We start from the raw sequence: 12,526 nt of genomic DNA on the forward strand, positions 1-12,526 counted from the left end.
CTCTTGTCACCTTTGTTGATTCAGAAGCTGGCACTGTCTTAGACTGGGGTCCCTGGGAACAGAATCCAAGATGGAGAATTAGCACACACAGGTTTATTGAGGAGAGTTCTCAGGACAGACACCTGTGGGGACATGAAGAGAACAGAGTGGGCGTGAGAAGCTGACCAGCTAACTGCAGTGTAGTTACAACCAAGGCCTCAGCTGATCCCACCAGGAACTTGAGAATGGGGATGGCCTTTCAGAATTGTCCCAAATTGAAGTACAGGAGCCAGGCATTTGTATTCCTACATCAACCAGTTGCTGGCCTCAGGCTGCACCCGGGAAGAGGTAAAACTTTGTAAAACCTTGGGGGAAGTGGCTTTTTGAGACCTGAGACTGACTGCCAGAATATTCCTAGCAGCTATGCCTGCCCTGAAGAGGGGAACTGAGGAGACCTCCCCAGTATCCACTACAGGCACATGACCCAATCTAGACCAACAGAGGTTTGTTAAGGAGGCTTCCAGAAATGATTTTCACCTGTCTGGATATGGGTGAGGAGCTTGTGGACTGTTGGCAGCCAACTCACATGGAAGTCAGCATTGATGACATTGGTGTTCAGCTGAATCAAACCAACCTGGAAGCTTGAGTCACCCTGGACTTCTGGTGGAAGCTTCATTGTTAAGATAGTTTTGGGGCTGTGTTTTGATTACTTACAAATTAACATACTTTGATCCATACTGTCAGCCTGGAGCTGGATTCCTGGCAGTAACCTGATAAGTAGGAGCTGCCTCCCTTTCAGATAGGCCACTTGGCTTCCAGTTGACTGGTGCACACCTGGTTTTTAGCGGTGGCATTGGACAGCTAAACCCTAATCTTCTAATACTAGGAACTCAATATATAATGTCTAAAGTGGGAAAACCAAGGTAAAGCAACAGAAACATGTTTATAAACATGGAGGTAAAAATCAGAAGCTGAGTTGGCGGTAGTTGCCTCTGGGAAGATCTATCAGGGTGATGTGGGATAAAGAGATACAGCTGGTTTTTGTGGGAAGCCTTGTGCTCTTTGGTTTGAGACTCTGAGTATCCCCTGTAGAGCATGCATGCTCTGGGGCATCTTGTGCTGCTCTGTGGCTCTCCCATCTCTTAGTTCTCCTGCCTTCCCCTGGCCTTTCTCCTGGGTAGGGGGTTTCCTTAGTGCTGGTTGAATAATTGTCTTAAGCTACCATCTCTCTCGGTTAACTTACTCTCTCCGCTTCTGGGAAACCTCTTTCCCCGCTCCTGATCTCCCCGCTTCAGCTCCAGGACCATGTTCCTTCCACAGGACCGCCTGGGAGCACCCCTGCCCTATCTCTAACTTGCACAGAGAGATAGCCAAGGTCCCTCCCAGCTCTAACACTCTGTGAAGTCTAAAAACTATATTACAAACATTTAACAAGTCATAAAAATAGAACTCTTTTATTTACCTAATGTTCTTAGCCAGTTTTTCTTTTGCCAGAATAGGCATTTATTGAGCACCAACCATGTGCCAAGCTATAATGTGGTTTTACTGTCACGCAACTTTGCTGTTTTAACATCTTGTGCCCCAAAGTTTTTGTTTCCTCAGGTGAACCATCTATAAAATGTGTGTATATAAAGTTATAAGGATTAAATGAGTCAATGTTTGTAAAGCCCTTTTTTTTTAATTTTTTTTCAACGTTTATTTATTTTTGGGACAGAGAGAGACAGAGCATGAACAGGGGAGGGGCAGAGAGAGAGGGAGACACAGAATCGGAAGCAGGCTCCAGGCTCTGAGCCATCAGCCCAGAGCCTGACGCGGGGCTCGAACTCACGGACCGCGAGATCGTGACCTGGCTGAAGTCAGACCCTTAACCGACTGCGCCACCCAGGCGCCCCTGTAAAGCCCTTTTAAAAATACTTAAGGGGCACCTGGGTGGCTCAGTCAGTTGAGCATCTGACTCTGGATTTCCACTCAGGTCATGATCTCACAGTTTGTGGGTTCAAGCCCTGCATCAGACTCTGTGCAGAGCCTGCGTAGGATTCTCTCTCTCTCCCTCTCTCTCTGCTTCTCCCCTGTTTGCACACGTGCTCTCTCTCTCTCAAAATAAATGAATAAAAAAACTTTAAGTACTTAATATAAAGTTATTAATTGGTACCACATTTGGAGAGCTGTGTGTGTGTGTCTGTGTGTGTACTGGGATTTTGGGGTAATGAGAAATACTCCTGCTCTTAAGAGTCACCTTTTAGGAGAGACAGATACATTAACAACAACAAAAAAAATGATTTATTGTGACTAACTGTGATACAATTCCTTGCATCAGGAATATGATATAAGGAATATCACCAAAGTACTATAAGAACCCAGACTGGGGGAAAGGGGCCAATTCTTCCTGGGGTAGGGTTGGGGCTGGAGGCCCAGGAACATTTCACCAAGGGAGTGTCATTTTTAGATGGGCTTCAAAGAATAAGTAGTAGCTTTCCAGGCTGACAGAAAGGATAAGGCAAAAGGATAAAGCATTAGGCAAAGTCCAAAGAAATGGTTTTAAATAGCCTCGCTTGTCCAGGAAATAAGAAAAATGTTTCCTAACTATAAGAATTATAGCTATTGAAAGGCCCTCACAAACAGGAGAACTTCCATGACTAGAAAGCCCTCAAGAAGCTTAAAAATTCTGCATAGGAAGAATTTCTTATGCGGGACAATCTGCAAACTTTCTCCCTCTCTCTTTTTTTTTTTTTTTAAATGTTGTAAAATTCATGTAACTTAAAACTCACCATTTTAACTATTAAAAAAAAATTTATGTTTATTTATTTTTGAGAAAGAGAGAGAAAGAGACACAGAGTGTGAGTAGGGGAGGGGCAGAGAAAGAGGGAGACACAGAATCTGAAGCAGGCTCCAGGCTCTGAGCTGTCAGCACAGAGCCCAACACGGGTCTCCAACCCATGAACTGTGAGATCATGACCTGAGCCGAAGTCAGATGTCTAACCGACTGAGCCACCCAGGCACTCCCCGTTTTAACTATTTTAAAGTATACAATTCTGTGACATTTCGGAAATTCACAACCACCACTACCTAGTTCCAGAACAGTTTCCTCACCCCAAAAGGAAACTCTGTACCCATCAAGCAATCGCTCTCCCTTCTGGCCTCCCCTGATCTCTGGCAATGGCTTATCTGTGTTCTGTCTCTATAGATTTGCCTGTTTGGGACATTTCATATAAGTTGAATCATACAGTAGGTAGTTGTTCAATACTGTGAGAAAGACAAATAACACCTTAATATTATTATACAAACAATTTGGTCTTGTGGACCTCCTGAAAGAGCAGCAGGATCCCTGAGAGGTCTGCAGATGAGACGTTGAGAACTGCTAGTCTAGGTCATGCAAGGCACGGGGTACCAGGTCCCCAGTACAGCTTCTAACCTAGCACAAGGTGATTATCATGGCCCCATGTCCAACCTGAGGCCCACCCTCTCCCAGCTCCTCATCACCCTTGTAAACCCTGCCAGCCATTTTCTGCAGAGTTGAGATTAGCAATGTACCAATGGGTTCACATCTAAACTGCTCAAACGAACCAAGCAACCAAATGGGGACACATTTTTATTAGTAATAAGTCAAACTGGTGCAGCCACTCTGGAAAACAGTATGGAGGCTTCCTCAAAAAATTAAAAATAGAACTGCTCTACAACCCAGCAATTGCACTACTAGGTATTTATCCAAAGGATACAGGTATGCTGTTTTGAAGGGACACACGCATCCCAATGTTTATAGCAGCGCTATCACCAATAGCCAAAGTGTGGAAAGAGCCCAAATGTCCATCGATGGATGAATGGATAAAAAAGATGTGGTGGGGCGCCTGGGTGGCTCAGTCAGTTGAGCATCCGACTCCAGCTCAGGTCATGATCTTGCAGTCCGTGGGTTCGAGCCCTACGTCGGGCTCTGTGCCAACAGCTCGGAGCCTGGAGCCTGTTTCAGATTCTGTGTCTCCCTCTCTCTCTGACCCTCCCCTGTTCATACTGTCTCTCTCTGTCTCAAAAAAATAAATAGACATTGAGAAAAAATTTTAAAAAAAAGATGTGGTATACACACACACACACACACACACACACACACACACACAATGGAATATTACTCGGCAATCAAAAAGAATGAAATCTTGCTATTTGCAACTACGTGGATGGAACTGGAGGGTATTATACTAAGTGAAATTAGTCAGTCAGAGAAAGACAAAAATCATATGACTTCACTCATATGAGGACTTTAAGAGACAAAACAGATGAACATAAGGGAAGGGAAACAAAAGTAATATAAAAACAGGGAGGGGGACAAAACAGAAGAGACTCATAAATATGGAGAACAAACTGAGGGTTACTGGAGGGGTTGTGGGAGGGGGGATGGGCTAAATGGGTAAGGGGCACTAAGGAATCTACTCCTGAAATCATTGTTGCACTACCTGCTAACTAACCTGGATGTAAATTAAAAAAAAAAAATTAATTAAATTAAAAAAATTAAAATCTGAATGTGGTTAAAAAGAAACCAAGAACAACAAAAAACACAAGTGTACTGCATCCTTACTTCCAATAAAATTCTGATCACTTCCTGCCACTATCATTACAGCTTATAATCACAGTAATTACCTTTTACCTGTGAGGAGAGCCGTCATGTATTTTTGAATATCAAGCAGCAGCCATGCTATAAATTGCTAGCCCCTTTATCTTCTAATGATCACGGCTGATTTTATTCTTCAAGTATTCTCAGAGTAATTAGCATGCTTATTATACAGCATATTCAAATGTTAATGTGCATGCCGTACTGACGCTATTGTGAGACCCATTTTGCTCAGGAGCTAAAATTATGTTGCCATTCTGCTTGGTGCTAGAGGTTCTGTGCTTGAAACCTGTTTTCCACATGCAAGGAGCCAAGGTTATTTAATTAGAATGCTGAGCTAGAATGAGAAGAATCGGACACTTAATATAGAACCTGTAAGCTAAACGGGGTCAGCAAGTATAGGGCCTACACATTTGAATGAGCCATCCATCACGATAGAGACAATCCATATTTGAGCAGACTGGCTTTGGGGCATGTTTAACATTGTTCCTCCAGGGTCTCTACCAGACTCTGCCTCTGTAGATTAAACTGCCAAAAATCACAGTTCAATTGGAAATATTTTCCTCCCAATGAGCTGAAGTCTGCTTGAATTTTCACTCATTTGTTTTTTGCTCTGCCCTCTGGAGCCCCTTAAAGCATGTCTGCTCTCTGTTCTGTTACTGCCCTGCAGAGACTGAGGACAGTGACCCTGTCCCTATGGTCTGCTCTCCTAAGGCTCAGTTGTTCCAGTTCATATATGATAGGTTTCCTGTCCCTTGACCACTGTGGCTAGTTTATCAATGTCCCTCCCCTTCCCCCACCTTTTTAAAAGTGCGAGCTCAGAACCTGAAACAATGATCCAGGTGTGGTCTGATCGGTATGGAAATGAGCAGATCTCTCTTGGATAAGAACTTGCTTGTTGGATAGGATTCTATAGTACTTTCCCAGAGTATATTACCTTTCTTGGTATCCAACACTGATTAATGATCAGCAAAAAAAAAACACGAAGCTTTCTAAACTGTGCATTGGTACATAGGTAATTAGCCATTTAGACCCAAACACAGGATCTGGAATTTGTCATCATTACATTTCGTCTTGTTAAATTTGGCCAAATGCTTTGGCCTATCAAGAGCCTTTTTTTGTACTCTGAATCCATCCTTTTCATCCACAAATGTAATCAATCTATTGATACTGCTATCTTTATACAAATCAAAGTTAAAAATGGCCAACAGAAAAGGCCTCAGGATGGAGCCCTTTACCTGTTAACAGAGACCTCAAATCCAAGTATTTATTCAAAGTATTTATTGTTATAACCCTCCCTCCCCACCCTCCATTTTTTCCAACTGTCCCATCCTCTAACTAAGGTTGTCAGGGAGGGAAAACATCCAAGAATATTCCAGGTTACCAACTGGCTAAAGTGGCCGAGAAAAGAAACCAAGGAAAAGGAGTGAATAAGGCCTGTTGAAGGGCCCAATGCGGCAAGACAGGATTCTCTGAATCCTACTTTATCTAGGTATCTGTTGTGATGAGAGAGAAAATCAATAACCAGGAAACAGAACCAATGTTGGAAGCTGGACGATAGCCAATTAGTACATCAAACTGGAAGGACTAGGCAGACGAGAATAGGGACAGGGGAGGGTCACAAGGAGAATGAAGCAAAGAATGAGCATGTAAAACAGAATCTGGGCATGCCAAATGTACTCCAGAGCTGTGCTGTCCAATATGATAGCCACTAGCTAGAGTGGCTATTTACATTTAAAGTAATATGAATTACATTAAAAAGTCAGTTCCTCAATCATATTAGTCACATATCAAGTGTTCAATAGCCACATGCAACTAGTGGTCACCCTATTGGATAGTACGGAAGAACATTTCCATCACTGCAGAAAGTTCTATTGGACAGCCCACCTTCAGAGCACTCTAGGTGCCAGACCAGGTAAGATATCATTTTAGTGCATTTGTTTTTCCTTTGCTTTCCTTCAAGACCCAGCTCAAATATCAATTCTTTTGGAAATTTGCCCCATGCTTGGTCTGTAACTGTATGCTATAGGCAGCAGAGTATTCCGAGCTGTACAGTTCTTAGTGATAATGCATGAATCCAGATAGGACTTAGCAAGGAGATCTTAGCACAGCTATTTGCCAATCTTTAACCAAAATGTGGCCTTTTTCTATTTGGGGAAGACATCCTCCTTGACAAAGCAATTGGTTTTGGGACTAAGACATGTGGAGCATGAGAGAAGAAGGAAGGAAATACTGGCTCTGTCAGCCAAATCTGCTGACTCCACCTCTGCAGCTTTAAAAATCATTTGTAAAAAAGAGCTTTTGACCTCCTGTCCACAAACATTCCATAGGCCATCTTGACTGGGCAGTCAAGAAGTTGGAAGTCAAGTTGATGCAAGATATCTTGTCATCTTACCTGTGGGCCCTCACTAAAATTTCAGTCTGCCTTCTTTCTCTTTTAATTTCCTGTGCCAGAAGCTCTTAGACCTTCTCATAATAAGATCAATTCTACCCCCTAAATCTCTCCAGAATCCATCCCCTCCTGCAATACTCTCAGTTAATTTATCTTCCCTCTTTTTGCCCACCCAGCCCTTACACTGCGACCTAACTGCTCTAAGAACCTTACCTGACCACGACATTCTCCTCCCTAAAATCCTTCGGTGCTTCCCATGACATCATACAGGCCTGCTGCTTGGGCCCCCACTACCTTTCTGGTTTCAAGTCTTTTCACTCCCTGGAGTGCATCACACCACACACTCCAGCCTCCCTCTTACCCAGAACCAAGCTGTCCTCCCACATCTCTGCCTTTGTACTTGCAGCTCCCGCTGTCTGAAATCCCCACCCCACCCCCTTTCCCCTGGGGAATTTCTACACCCCTGTGAAGGTTCCCTTTAAATCTCTTCTCTTCTGAGAAGTCAACCCAGAGCCCTCAGCCTGACTTAAGAAGTGATCCAGCAGCTATGCCCGAACACCGTCCGGGCTTTGGTCATAACACATCCTGTGTTTGACACTCATGAGTCTGTTTCTCCCACTAAACTGTGAGGTCTTAGGGGAAGGCAGCATGTCTGACTCATCTCGTATCCCCCCCCCCCCACCCCCGTGGCAAGCACAGGACCTGACTCATAACAAACACTTACTAAATGCCTGTTAAAATGAACAGTCTGTGCCATTATGAGGTTCCACTGTGACTGAAAACTGAGGACTAGGAGGAACCTCTCTCTGTGTGGGTTGCTACTGCTGGGCTCATTAAGGTTCACCCATGCTGATAGAGGCCTGTGGACAGGTGGTCCTTGTCAAGAATGTGGGGAGGAGCAAGAAGATGGCTGTTCCTGCCAAAAGCCCCTGTGCATGCTGGCCCTTCCTCTGCAGGCGGCAGGCACTGCATGGGCACAAGCCCATTCCTTGTTTGTCATGAAAAAGCACAGGATCCCTTGGTGAACCCTCTTGTAGGGACCTACCTGTGGGTAACTCCATAAAAAGAATTATGGGCAAGGGTGAGGAACCCTCTCGTAGAATGGAGAGGGATGAAACACTGTTACTCTTGTACAGCATGGGGCATGTCGCTGGTGAGAGAATATAGAGGTAATGGCAACACTCTTTATGTTTTAAAAAGTACACCATACCTTATGGTTACCAAGACACTTCCACTTCTGTTGTCTTCTTTAGCCTGTTATCCATGCTGAGGGGCAGGCAGGAGAGATCTGGGGTTGTTATTTATAGATGCAGAAACTAATAGCCAGAGAGGTCACAGTTTTGAGCAAAAGCCCACAAAAATGAAGTGACTTTCCCAGGGTCATGAAGTAATAATCAGAACTGTAACAAATGGGGGTTACTTAAAAAGTCTCTGCTGGGTTTTCTTTAGCAAACTGTTTAAAATCAGAAACATTTTCTAGTAAACTGAGTCTGTAGAGGGCTCTCAGGCGTCTCTTGGGAAATGTGACCAGATGAAATTAAAGGTTTCTTCCAGCGATGAGATTCTATGAAATTTAGTGTTTACTGTGTCCCAGGTTCATATAACTCCATAAAGTACAATTACGAGCTTGCTTGTAATTCCCCAAGTAACTATCCCTCCTGCCCAGCCTGGCATCCCTGTCTGACTTAAGAAGTCTCACGCCCAGTACTTATTTATTCCACCACCTGGTCATCAATCTCTTCTTTCCACTCCTTCTACTCCCTACAACATGGCAACTCTATTACTTGATCAATGGTTCACTTCCTCTGTCAGCGATAACTGGGATTTAGAGCCAGAGGCATGATTTCTATATAAGACTAGAAAGCAGAACTGTCATCATGTATTATTGAGATCTTAATTTAATTCCCATTAAAGGGGAATTAAATTGCCTGGATTAGTGAAGGTTCACTCTATTCTTTCCTCTCAGAGAGATGACTAAATCCATTTCGGTGCCATATTTGGTTGTGGGATATGGGAATGGAGGTTTCCATAAGTCAGAGTAGGTGTGTGGTTTTCTAGAAAGGAAAGTCTGCCTTCACTGGATGGACCGATGAAGTTATTTAAGTTCTGTCTGACAGGATTCTCCCCAGTCTCCTTGCATGAGAATGAAGTATTGTACACCCATCTGAACTGGGTGAAAACAGAAGCTAACAGCAGTTCTGTGGAAATAGATACTCTATTTATCTTCTGATCCAAGAGTCCAGGCTCTATCCACTGCACCACACGCCGTTCAGGGTGGTAGTTGCTCCTTTGAGTTAATGTTTACTGAGAAGTGAAGTGCAGTGTCCAATTATAATGATAAAGGCCATATCAATAATAACATATAACCTCCTATTTCTGTTTTCATCATGAAGCCTAAGGCCCTTCAGATAGAAGAATTATGGGCAATTCTGGGTGTTACTGGCAGTCTTTGAGGATGGCTATTCTGTCTGGGTTTGTTTTAATTTCTTTCTTGATTACCAAGAACAATCTTGCACTCACATATAAGAATAAGATGTGCTTCCTGCCGATGGGGGCTTGGGGGATCCACTACCAAGTGCTGGGCCAGGCCTGCCATGTCTCCTGTTGCAGTGGAGTGTCAGACATTGTTATGTGACTCCCACACAGGTGTCTATCATGGCTGAGCAGGGCTGGCTTCCTTAAAATGAGATGAGTGTACTAACAATAAAGAGTGGCAATACAACACATAAAGAAGCACAAAGGAAGTCTTCATCCTCACGTTGAACTTGCCCAGGATATATGCTGATAAAATCAGATCTGAGCATATCTTGAACTCCATCTGTTAAAGGCGTTCACAGCCACTTAGGAGAATGCCAGGCAAGAAAGACCTGGCAATACATTTTCTGCCTTCCAGAGTAACTCCTTCTTTTCCTTCCCCAACCTGGCTAAAATACAACCAAAGTGATACACACACACACACACACACACACACACCACACACACGTGTATGTGCGCACACACACATACACAAAAGGCAAAACAAAAAACCCCAAACACAAAAAACCTAACATTTGTTGAGCAGGTTGTGACAGAATATCAATTAGCCAAGTGTTTGGTATGCAAACATCCCCAGTGCTCACTCACCCAGAGGAGGACTTGGAGGGAGGGGAAAAGAGAGTGTCAAGAGAATGAGGGAGCCAGGCAGGCTCTGCCAGGGAAAGTGCTGGAGCCAAAGCTCTGACTTAATTGGCAGGTGAGAATGGTGCAGTTGCCATCTCTGTCCACCTAGTGGCAGCACCTCTAGCCAAAGTCACCTCTACCTCAATTGGTTCCGGTGATGACTACTGGAGGCTTACCTGTGCTAGGCCCTCTGGCAGGCACTGGAGGTGGGACCATTTGGAAGGTTGCAATTCATCACCAGTGGTTCCTTTTAGGTAGGGACTCATCTAGGTTATTCCAACTCTAAACTCCAAGTCTAGGGGACAGAATCTACTGGAAGCAGGGAGTTGAAATTTCCAAATAAATGGAACTAAAGCATCATGTTAGCTTCTAGTATGTATTCTGTGCCAGAGTAGCTAAAACTCAAGAGGATGAAGAAATAGCAAAAATAGGAGAGGCTACTGTTCGACTAGAGACACCAACAAAAGTAGCCGATACGAATAATAGTGGGTCAGTAGCAGGCCAGGGAGTGAGGTGAGTCTTGCTCTCTTCCTTCGGAGTTATAAACCAGCCACTGCAAAGGGAAGTTTCACTTTAGGATAGATTTGGACATAATCTAGAAGTTCCATGAAATGAAAAGAGTTCACTGATTAATTACACAGGCCACTGATTAATTACACAGGCCAGCATTTCCCAAGATGTGGTATACATTCCACTGGGGAAGAGCAGATAATTTAGATGAAACATCTTTTATTTTAATAGTTTGGTATTTATTTTAATGTGCCTTAGATGAAATATAATTTATTATGCCACAAGCCTGTGATTGGTTTTCTGTTCATAATGGTGATATAAAATTTCCATTTGATATTTTTTAGTAAAAATGAGTGTATCTGAAGACAAATTTTAAGTAAGTAATAATATAGAGGACATTATTACAAGAATGTGGCAAAAGTCACAAATAGGGAATGCCAACAATTGTAAAGTTTGGGAAATACTCATTAAGCCAGGGAATTAAATAGACTGATTTATCGACAGGAGAGTTTAGAATACCAGACAAGTGAAGGGAAAACGGTAGAACTCTTGAAGGATCCAGATTCCAGTTCCAACCGTCACTAAGCCTGTGTGACATAGGCCTCCCTCTGGATCTCCATTTCCTTATCCAGAAAATGACTCTATTGTTTTGCTCAGCCTTATTATCTAGCTGTTCTATTTCGCTTACTACTAGTGAGATTATGAACAATCATAATAACAGCCAGAGCATTAAGGTTGGCTGTGAGCTGGATGCTTTCCATAATTCATCATTTAAAATTTCCATAATAGTCATGAGAGGTAGGTGTTATAATGCCCATTCCATATATGAGGGGATTGAAGCTGGAAGATTTTAAGTAACTTTCCCAAGGTTGTACACAACTTGATTGGAATGAACATAGATCAGACTCCAGAGCCTGTGGTTGTGGCTCCCAGCCTTGCTGTGTCACTATAGTTAATTTCTATTCACTCTTCAAAACTAAGCTCAAGGTCATCAATTCCAGGAAGACTTCTTTGACCCTCTCTCTCCATCATGGCTAGTGTTCCTCATCTGTGTTCCCTTACTTTTCTGTGTATGCTGTTTTTTTAGATTTGCCTTTGTAGGAGAGCCTGGGTGCTCAGTCGGTTGAGCATCCGACTTCAGCTCAGGTCATGATCTCACAGTCTGTCAGTTTGAGCCCCACATTGGGCTCTGTGCTGACAGCTCAAAGCCTGGAGCCTGCTTTGGATTCTGTGCCTCCCTCTCTCTGCCCCTCCCCTGCTCACGCTCTGTCTATCTCTCTCTCTGTCAAAAATAAATAAACATTAAAAAAATTTTAGATTTGCCTCTGTATCCCTGACACCCTGCATTGTTTGGGGCAGAATAGATAGTCAACAAATGGCAAAAAGAGGGAAAGCATGAGGGAGAGGGAAAAGGGGAAGACAGAAGAGAGAGGGGATTGGAAAAGAAAATAACATATATTGCTACTTTATTTTATTAAATGTGAAAGAAGTAAAATTGAGAGGTAGGAGAGCAAGAGGGTTAAATGTATGGTCTCCTAGATCCTACCCACCCAGCTGTGCCACTTACTAGGTGGGTGAATTATGGCACAGGGTCAATGCCTGTGCTTCAGTCTCTTCATCTATAAAACAAGGATATCAATAGTTACTTACCTTAAAGGATGTTGTAGAGACTAAATTAATTATATATGAAGTGCTTAAAATGGTGCTTGGGATATAGTAAGCAAGTGTTCAATAAACATTGACTATTATTATTATTATTACTATTATTGTGAAATGAATTATAAAGTGAAAGAAATCCCACAATACCATCACATACGTACAAAACCTCTTCATTTCCCCAATTCTACTTGTTGACCAGTACAAATTCATACCATGGGAGTTCTGAATAA

The 12,526-nt window shown here is 43.0% G+C and overlaps 1 long non-coding RNA gene across 1 annotated transcript in view; it reads right to left on the minus strand.

Annotated features, from left to right (window-relative positions):
* Positions 1-12,526, minus strand: part of LOC113593688 (uncharacterized) — a 35,746-nt gene continuing 23,220 nt past the window's right edge. Inside the window, exon 2 of the long non-coding RNA XR_003413990.2 lies at positions 1-122. This is a non-coding gene — a long non-coding RNA (uncharacterized LOC113593688). The remainder of the gene's footprint in view (positions 123-12,526) is intronic.

The sequence above is a fragment of the Acinonyx jubatus genome, chromosome D4 (assembly GCF_027475565.1).
Source record: "Acinonyx jubatus isolate Ajub_Pintada_27869175 chromosome D4, VMU_Ajub_asm_v1.0, whole genome shotgun sequence".
NCBI classification, from domain to species: Eukaryota; Metazoa; Chordata; class Mammalia; order Carnivora; family Felidae; genus Acinonyx; species Acinonyx jubatus.